Here is a 9,368-nt window from a genome sequence, read left to right on the forward strand (position 1 = left end):
CTGTTCTTCCTAAAGGTCTTGAGTTCAATTCCCAGCAACCACATGGTGGCACAACCATCTATAGTGAGGTCTAGCGACTTCTGGCATGCAGGCAGGATATTGTATAAATAATAAATAAATCTTAAAAAAAATTCCTAAACAAAAAAAAATATTTTATTATTACAGTTTATTCACATTGTATCCTGGCTGTGGCCCCCTCCATTGTCTCCTCCCTTTCTCTTCTCCCCCTATGCCCCTCCCCTAGTCCACTGATAAGTGAGGTCCTCCTCCCCTTCTATTTGACCCTAGCTTATCAGGTCTTATAGGGATTGGTTGTATTGTCTTCCTCTGCGGCCTGGCAAGGCTGCAACCTCAGGGGGAGGTGATCAGAGAGCCTGTCACTGAGTTCATGCCAGAGAAAACCCCTGCTCTCCTTATTAGGGAACCCATTTGGAGCCTGAGTCTATGGGCTACATGTGAGCAGGAGTTTTAGGGCCTCTCCATGCATTGTCCTTGGTTGGGGTATCAGTCTCTGCAGGGCCTTAGGGGATCTGTTTTCTTTTTTCTGTTTTGGCTCTGTTGGTCTCCTTTTGGAAACTACGGGTGGCACACTTTAAGGTTAGCTGACCACCTTGTGTGACAGTTTTAGGTTCCATAGGAGCCAAGAGCCAAATAGATATTCTAGAGAAGGGATCCACAGAGGTGTCTGGGAACTCTGCTGAGATTTAGGGGATGCATTTGGATTCTCTTCCTTGAAAGGATGAATCTTTAAAGCATAAGGCTTACTTCAACATTCACCTTTTAACTGTAAAAAGGAACCAAACAATTTCCTCTTTAAGGAGCTTCAAAAGCATGGGAAACCTTTTAAATATTGAGATCCTATGCAGGACTGCCATCTGCTGGATGTCATGAGACATTGCAGCGCTGTAGAGAAAGGCTGCCTAGCAGGAACACTGACTGAGATGTGCTGCTATCTGTCTGTCCTCTTCCTCTTACAGTGCTACTATCAGGCTAAAGATGACATCCCCGCCCTTGCCCCACTTTTCTTCTACGTTTTGAACTCTACAGTGTGTCGAAGTGATTTAAAACATTGATGGACGGAGAACCGAGTTAAAAACGTGAGATGCATGATCTCAAACCGTTTGTAAGTAGCCAGATTTTGAAGTATTGACATTAATGGCCGAGGAGAGCAGGTTTTGTGACAATTATGAAATATAAAATATAGTGCTTATTATATCAGCCTGATAATAAGTGTGGTGACTGAGTTTACTTTAGAATGCCTGTTTCCTCTGAAACTGTGGGAAGATGCGATTAGGATTACAACTACCTTAAGAGAACAAGCATCGTAAGAGACGGGGGAGGGGAGAGAAGGACCCCAGACAGGAAGGCCCTCTGTGTCAACTAAGCAAGGTGCATATGCGCTCACAGAGACTGAAGCAGCAAGCACAGGGCCTGCACTGGTTGGTGCCAGATCCTTGTGTCTATATTATAGCCATTAGTTTATATTTTTCTGGGACTCCTGCCCGTGAGAATGAGTGGGTCCCTGACTCTTCTGCCTGCTCGTAGGACTTTTTTTTCCTTCGGTTGGCTTGCCTTTTCCGACTTCCATATGAGAGTGTTGTATTGTATAGTATTGTATTTGTCGTGTTGGATTGCTTTCTCTTTGAAGGCTGTTCAGACAGAACGGAAGTGGATCCTGGGGTGGGGGTAGGGAGGTAGATTTCGGTGGAGAGGAACCAGAAGAGGGAGGAGAGCCTATAATTGTGATGTATGGCATAAGAATCTGATAAGAATCTGCTTTCAGTAAAAGGGGAAAAAAGAAATGAAGCTATTTCCTTCTTTCCCTTTCTCTTTTTCGTCTTTGTTTTCTTCCCACTAATTCTGTCTTCCGTTTCCCCCAAAGATTCTCTAGAGCTAAGTTGTAGATTCTTTTCTTTCCTGAGACTTTCTCAAGAAAGAGGTTTTAGACACAAATGGCTTCCTCTCTTTCTCTCTTTCTTTCTTTTTTTCTTCCTTCCTTCCTTTCTTTCTTTCTTTCTTTCTTTCTCTTTCATTGTTGTTTTGTTTTTCAAGACAGGGTTTCTCTGTGTAGCCTTGGCTGTCCTGGACTTGCTTTGTAGACCAGGCTGGCCTCGAACTCACAGACATCTGCTTGCCTCTGCCTCCCTGAATGCTGGGATTGCAGGTGTGTACCACAGCGCCTGCCCGGCTGAAAGACATTTCTTAATTAGTGATGAGGGAGGGCCAGCCTATTGTAGTTGGTGCTATCCCTGTGCTGGCGGTCCTGGGATCTATAACGAAGAAAGCAGGCTGAGCAAGCCTTGAGGAGCAGGCCAGTAAGCAGCACCCTTCCACGGCTTCTGCATCAGCTCCTACCTCTTCAGTGAGTTCCTGCCCTCACTGCTTTTGATGATGAACTGTTCTGTGAAGCTATGAGTGAAATAAACCCTTTCCCCTCAAGTTGCTTTTGGTCATGATGCTTCATCGCAGCCATAGTCCTAGCTAAGCCATGTTAGAGTGCTCCATTTTAGTCACTCCCTCTTTCCTTCCCTCTTCCTGATCCCTGCATCTGCCTTCCCTCTCCCCACTCTGACTGACACACATAAATTACATGCACCTGTCATATTCAATGTGATTTTTTGAAACATGCATGCATCATGGGATGGCTATGGTGAGGCGTCCCTTTGCTTTCTTACGTGGCTCTCGGCGTTGGGGGAGGGCCTCACACTGGCTGGTGATCTGAGGGAGCATGCTGCCTTCTTCCAAGGACAAAAGATGGGGTAACCTGACAACTAACTATTCAGTGACTCTTAAGACTTCCAAAGAGGGTGGCCTCCTTTAGGGTGGGCATGGGGGTGATGCTTACTGTAAACCTCCGAGTTCCAATGTGCAGCTCCTGGAAGGAGAAAGCTGACTCCATACTATTGTCTACTGAGTATTTCACTCAGTGTGTGTGCTGTAGTGCCTGTGACAGCACACACACACAGACACAAATACACCATGCACACACAGATATACACTAATAATAAATACAAAGAACTTTGAAAAGAACTCCATGAAATTAACCACATTTGCTGTGGAGCTTGGCAGCAGAGACAATATCTGTTACATGACAGAATTTTTTAAATAATCATCTTAAACTAACAATAATGCATACTTTAATTAGTTTTCCTTTCAGTATGGAGGCTTTGCTCTCTGCCTTAATCAATAACGCAGTGTACTTTTCTGAATAGATTTTCATAGTAACCGGTGCTGGTGGGAATATTCTAAAACTGAAGGAGTTATTGCTTTCAGCCCCATCTCTGGGAATTGTCCAATTCGTGGCCCAGTAACTAATCATATCACTGGGAACCCTCATGTGAAAGGTTAGGGAGTGCTTTACCTTGCTTCTCTAGCCACATGCTAATCTTGCATAGACAATGCTGATGTTGATAAGACTGTCATAGCTATAGAAATTCTGGTAGGTGAGACTATGAAACGGTGATGCCTTTGTCCCCAAACTAAACATCAATCCACTTCATACAGAAACAGGAAAGAAATGGGCAGAGTCCTCAGTGGAAACCAACCACCTTTCCACCCCCACATTGCGTATAAATACATATAAGTGAGATTTGTGGTTAACTTGACACAAAATAGAGTCCTGAGAAGAAAGAACTTCAGTTGAGAGGACAACCCCACTGGATGGGTCTGTGGAATGTTTTCATGACCAATGACTGATGGACACGGAAGGACTCAGCCCACTGTGGGTGCCGCCAACCCTGTGCAAACGATCGGAGTTGCAGGAGAAAGCAGATAAACAAGCCTTGTGGGGTGAGCAAGCCAGTCCGCAGTGTTCCTCCGTGTGCTCTGCATCAGGCTCTGACTCCAGGTTCCTGCCCTGAGCTCCTGTCCTGACTTCTCTGTGAACGCGGAAGCATAGGATGAAATGAACCCCTTCCTCCCTAAGTGGCGTTTGATGATGGTGTTTATTACAGCAATAGAACAAAAACCAGGAGACACAGACACACTGGCGTATATATAATTAAGTCTACATACCTCATGTGAGAGAAAACGTAATATTTTGTCTTTCTTCCCGTTAGCTCTCCTGGTCCTGCCTTTGGAACGCCTCTTCATAGTCCCCCTTCTACTTTCACTTACATGTAACATTTGTGTGCACAAAAATGTACATTTTATGTACCCCTGCCTGGCTGGGCCTCGGAGCTCCCTGACTCCAGCTCCTGCTTGTCTGCCCAGCCAACTCGGGGACCACATTCCTTAGCAAAAACTCAGCTGGTCAAGGGAGGGTCATTGTGCGCATGCATGCACGCACATACGCATGCTTCCCCTGGCGGCTGTATTAAGGCCAGAACCATCACCACAAAGTTGCAGGTAGGGCATCCTGAAGCAACACTTCAGAATGAGCCCTCGCTGTTAGCAATTCCGCCAAGAAATAGGGTCAATTCAGAATTTCTGAACCGTGGCACTTCTGACATTGTGGGAAGCTGTCGTGTGTGTGTGTGTGTGTGTGTGTGTGTGTGTGTGTGTGTGTCCTGGAATATTCAGGCTGCGTCTTTGTGTATAGCCTCTAGATGTCAGTGTTACCTCACAGCTGGGGCAGCCAGAATTCCCACTGGACTTGCTAAAGCTCTCTGCTTTGGTTGAGAATCACGGCTGTAAATACCTTCATTTATTTTCCTAACTGAAAACATGAGGCAGGATCCAGACTGGAGAAAGGGTAATAAAATCAGATCGTAGGTGGGCTTTAAGATTCAAGAAGAGAACATGTCAAAAAGTCAGGGAAGACTTTTGGAAGTCCCTTCAGCCGGGACTTCATAGTAGAAGGTCATTACCACGTTTGGTCTGTTTGGGGACAAGATACTTACACAGCTGTGTTCACAGGCTAATGATGGGTGCTATGGCTTGGCTATAGTTTGACTGTGGAATCTCCGAGAGTCACATCATTAAAAGCCCCTACACTGGTCATGTGGTAGGATCTTTAAAAGGTGAGGTATAGCGAGAGGTTAAAGCTGGCCCCTCCCTGTTCTCTGGCTTCCTGTCTTGCAGTGTTCTGGCGCCCCACACATGAGCTGGTTGGCTATGCTATGCTTTTGGGGATTTAACTTCCCAAACCATGAAGTAAAGAAATGTTTTCTTTACGTTATCATGCTCGAATGTTATATATAACACAGTAGACTAATCCACTAGACAGTCCAAGGTGGAGCAGACTGTGGGGTGGATATTCTGATTTCCAATGCAGTTCTAGCTCCCGCCGAATCATAAGGTGCCCAGAAGAGCATGGGGGCCTGGAGCCTACAACAGTGTGTGCCAAATGGAAGGAGCTGCAGATTACCCTGATTTAAGCGTCATCCTAGAAAAGGGCACCCAGTGAGTTCTGTTCTCACATTTACGGTTGTAACGTGTTCTTGGAATTCACTGGTCATTTTGGTAAGACATCTCTGTTATGTCAGCATCTGATCCTGAATAAGAGGACATCCATGTTGCCCATGCAAAAATGTATTCTGCCCTAGGATTTGTTTATTGCTTTACTCTGCAAGCATCCAAACTGCACCACACTGTACCATTACTGCTGTCTTAGAAGGGTTGCTCAGGACAGAGTGGCATTGCTAGGTTAACAAGGAGACACTAAATGAGTATCTCCATTCCTGGAGATCGCCACGCCCCTCACACATCACACTGAGCCTTCCAGGTATTTATTTTGCATTAATTGCAGTTGCTTTCAGATTATCTTGCATCTGTTTCTTGACTTAATCAGATTGCTATCCCCAAGCGGCTTATGTAATGCTTCAGGTAAAACAGCCTACAATGAGAAACTGGTGAGAACAATTTGGCAGTGAATTAAATGTAAACCATTTCACAGAGAAAGCCAACCCTGGGCTCAGCTACCTTTTTGTTACTTTCACTGAATTCTAAGCTGTTTGAGGTTTAACAAAAAAGCCTACCTCTTGGACTTGTGTTTTAGGTGTCTAGCTCTAAACAGTTGGTTGACAAAAGGAATTAACTGAAATGTTAACATATGTAAGTCCAATGTTTTAACCTCAAACCTCATTTGCTCAAACCTTTTTCTACTATGTGGCATTCACACAGATGAACTCTCTTCTCCACTCCCATCTCTTCATGTACATTTAGTTATTAAGCATTCCTAGTCCTTATTAACTGTTTTCTGAATACAATTACCATTTTATCAGGCTTGAAAAACTGTTGAAAAGTTAAAACATTATAGTGGATCATGCTATATGTCTCTAAAAGCAGCAAACAGAATGGATTGTGAGTATGTGTAAACCTACAAGTAAATACAAAGTGAACGTGGCTGGTATCTTAGCAGAGCGGGACTAAGTGTCTCACCTGCTCAGAGTTGGCAGTCAGCCTTTAGCCTTGTCGTAACATTTTCAAGGCTGCAGACAACCCCAAGGAGGCTGGAGCCTTCCAGGTCTAACACATTTCTCCTGTTTCTGTAAAGATGTCTTCAAACAACCCATAATATTATCCCTGGTAAATAAAGTATTTGTGTTTTTTTTTAATTGTTTGTAAATAACGCCTGTTTGAATCAGCTTCAGATTTCTTTTGAGAGAAACCTGAATCCTAAATATTGGCCGTAGGAGAAATATTCATCTTACAGTAATTGTTTCTCGGGTAGTTCAGTGAATAATGATCTTTGGAAAATATTTCCAGCTATTCTTCAAGTCCTCACTTCAGTATTATGTATTAGAAGTAGATCAGTATAAGATGTGGACTTTTGTTAAAGACGGAACATGGCTAATCTTAGCCATTCTGTCCAAATCCTTCCTGTTCTGCCCTCTAGACTGCATGTTTGTAGCTTGCTTTATCTATGTGGTCTATGTCAGGAAAGCTGCTCCTCAGGGAGGAGGATTTTAGGCCAGTTTCAGTTCTGGGGCCCCTGGACTTTGTCTGAACAGCCTGGTGTCTTCATCAATGGGGGCTCGCCTTCCACCTATGGAGCACAAACAAAGGCAATAGCGATACCCTACAATTTTTTGGGAGTCTTTTGGACAAGCTGAACCAACAACTTAAAGAGATTCTCTCATGCCTGGTGTTGGGGATTTTGTTAGATGGGAAAACTTTATTTAAATTATATGTATATTTACCCACACCTATGAAACATTTGTATGTGTCATAGCTTGGGGGAATGTAGATAGTTAATAGTATGATTCTTTATTATTATGGTTCTGATTTTTTCAGGCACTCTTATTGTTATTTTACTCTCTTTCTTCTGTATTTATCTCCCTCGTCCTAAGAGCCCCTCTTTCTCAACCTGCCCACCAGATCCTTTATACTCTGCTCTTCCTCTCTCTGCCATCCCCCCAACCTCTCTCCTCAGGCAATGGTCCCTTTTTACTTTCCTGGTTTCTGTAGTTGTTCAAGGCTATGTACTCACATCTGAAGAACTGGAGCTAGGAGCTAGCAGCCTCTGGCGAGAGATCATGTAATGTTTTTCTTTCTGGGTCTGAGTTACCTCAGTCAATATAGCATTTCCTAATTCCATCCACCAACCTGCAAAATTTTATGATTCCATTTTTTATAACATTTCATTCCATTTAGCATTCCATAGTGTGCATATAGCACATTTCATTATTCATTTATTAGTTGAAGGACATGTGATTTGTTTCCATTCTCTAGCTATTGTGCTTCCGACTGGATCATGTATTTGAACACCTGGTTCCCAGCTGGTGGTACTGTTTTGAGAAGTTGTGTGGCCTGATTAGTGTAACGGGCTCTGGGCATGGACTCTGGTCTCCTGATCTCCCTGCTTTTGTTTGCCACCACTTGAGGCCCCATCAGATTTGCCCCTTCAGGATGGACTCTATCCTCTGAGCCAAAATAAATCCTTTCACTCTCAAGTTACTTCTCTGGGGTGTTTATTATCAGAACACAAAAATAACTAATACATTCTATATGGTTGTAATTGTTTTCAATTTATCAAGTTGGAGAATGCTATCTTTACTTAATGGGGGTCTTCTGGGACTGTGGTGGTTTGCGTAAAAATGGCCTCCATAGGTCCACTGGGAGTGGCACTATTAGGAAGTACGGCTGTTGAGGTTGGTCTGATGCTAATTACTGGTCTTTGTGTAAACCTGCCTAGCTCATTATACCTGATTGGCTAATTAAACAATCTGTACCTGGGCAGGGCAGAATGAGGTAGGCATGGTGGAGGTTCCAGGGATTGAAGAGGACTCAGATGGGAAGAAAGAAAGGAGGATGCCAGGATGGCTTAACCTGTAGAAGAAACCACATGGGGCTGGGGGGAAGGACTCCAATAATGGCTTGAAAAGGCCCAGAAGAAGAATAAAAGCAAGTATTTATAAGATTATGGATGGAAGATAGGATTGGTAAGGAGGATGGCATTGGATGAGGGCTGGGAGATGGATGGTGAGGTGATTTAGACAGATATCCCTGTAGGGATATCTGCCCAGCCAAAGGTAAATAAGGCAATTATACAATCTAACAGGTGTCTGTGTCTTATTATTTGTGATAGCGGGTTAAATAATACCACTGTGGTAATCTTAGGGCTAATAATAAACATTATATAGACCAACACTCGTTTATTTTTTATTTACTGCAACATATGGCCTTGATGGAGGAGGCATATCACTGTGAAGGCAGGCTTTAAAGTTTCATACGCTCAGACTAGGCCTAGTGGGGCAGTCTCCTTCTGCTGCTTGCAGATCAAGATGTGGAAGTCTCTGCTCCTTCTCCATCATCATGTCTGCCTGCACACTGCCCTGCTTCCTGCCATGACAATAATGGACTAAACCTCTGAAACTGTAATTAAATGAAACATAATTAAATGTTTCCTTCATAAGAGTTGCCGTGTATTGTGGATCTTTTGGGCCCTGCTTGAGGTTTAATAATAATAAAAACACAGAGAGATCCATATAGTTTAAGGCTGTTGGCCTTTTGCTTGGGCAGTCTCTCACCTAGCTTCTAACTTAACCCAGCTTCTCTGCCATTGTGTCTTTACACGTGGCTCTCACTGCCCTACCTCCTTGCCTTGGTTCTTCCTTCTGTCTCCTGTATCAGAAGAAACCCATAGGCTGCTCAGTGTCCAAGTGGGTTCCCTAGTAAAGGAAGCAGGGGCTGTCTCTAACATGAACTCAGTGCTGGCTCATTGATCACCTCCCCCTGAAGGGTGCAGCCTTGCCAGACCACAGAGGAAGATGATGCAGCCAGCACTGATGAGACTGGATAGGCTAGGGTCAGAAGGAATGGAAGGAGGTCCTCTGCTATCAGTAGGTTAGGGAAGGGACATAAGGGGAGAAGAAGAGGGAGGGTGGGTAGGACTGGGAGGAGATAAGGGAGGGGGCTACAGCCGGGATACAAAGTGAATAAATTGTAATAAACAAATACATTTTTTTAACAAAGAAAAAGTTGAC

The sequence above is a fragment of the Psammomys obesus genome, unplaced genomic scaffold (assembly GCF_907164565.1).
Source record: "Psammomys obesus unplaced genomic scaffold, mPsaObe1.curated_primary_1811, whole genome shotgun sequence".
In the NCBI taxonomy this organism is placed as follows: Eukaryota; Metazoa; Chordata; class Mammalia; order Rodentia; family Muridae; genus Psammomys; species Psammomys obesus.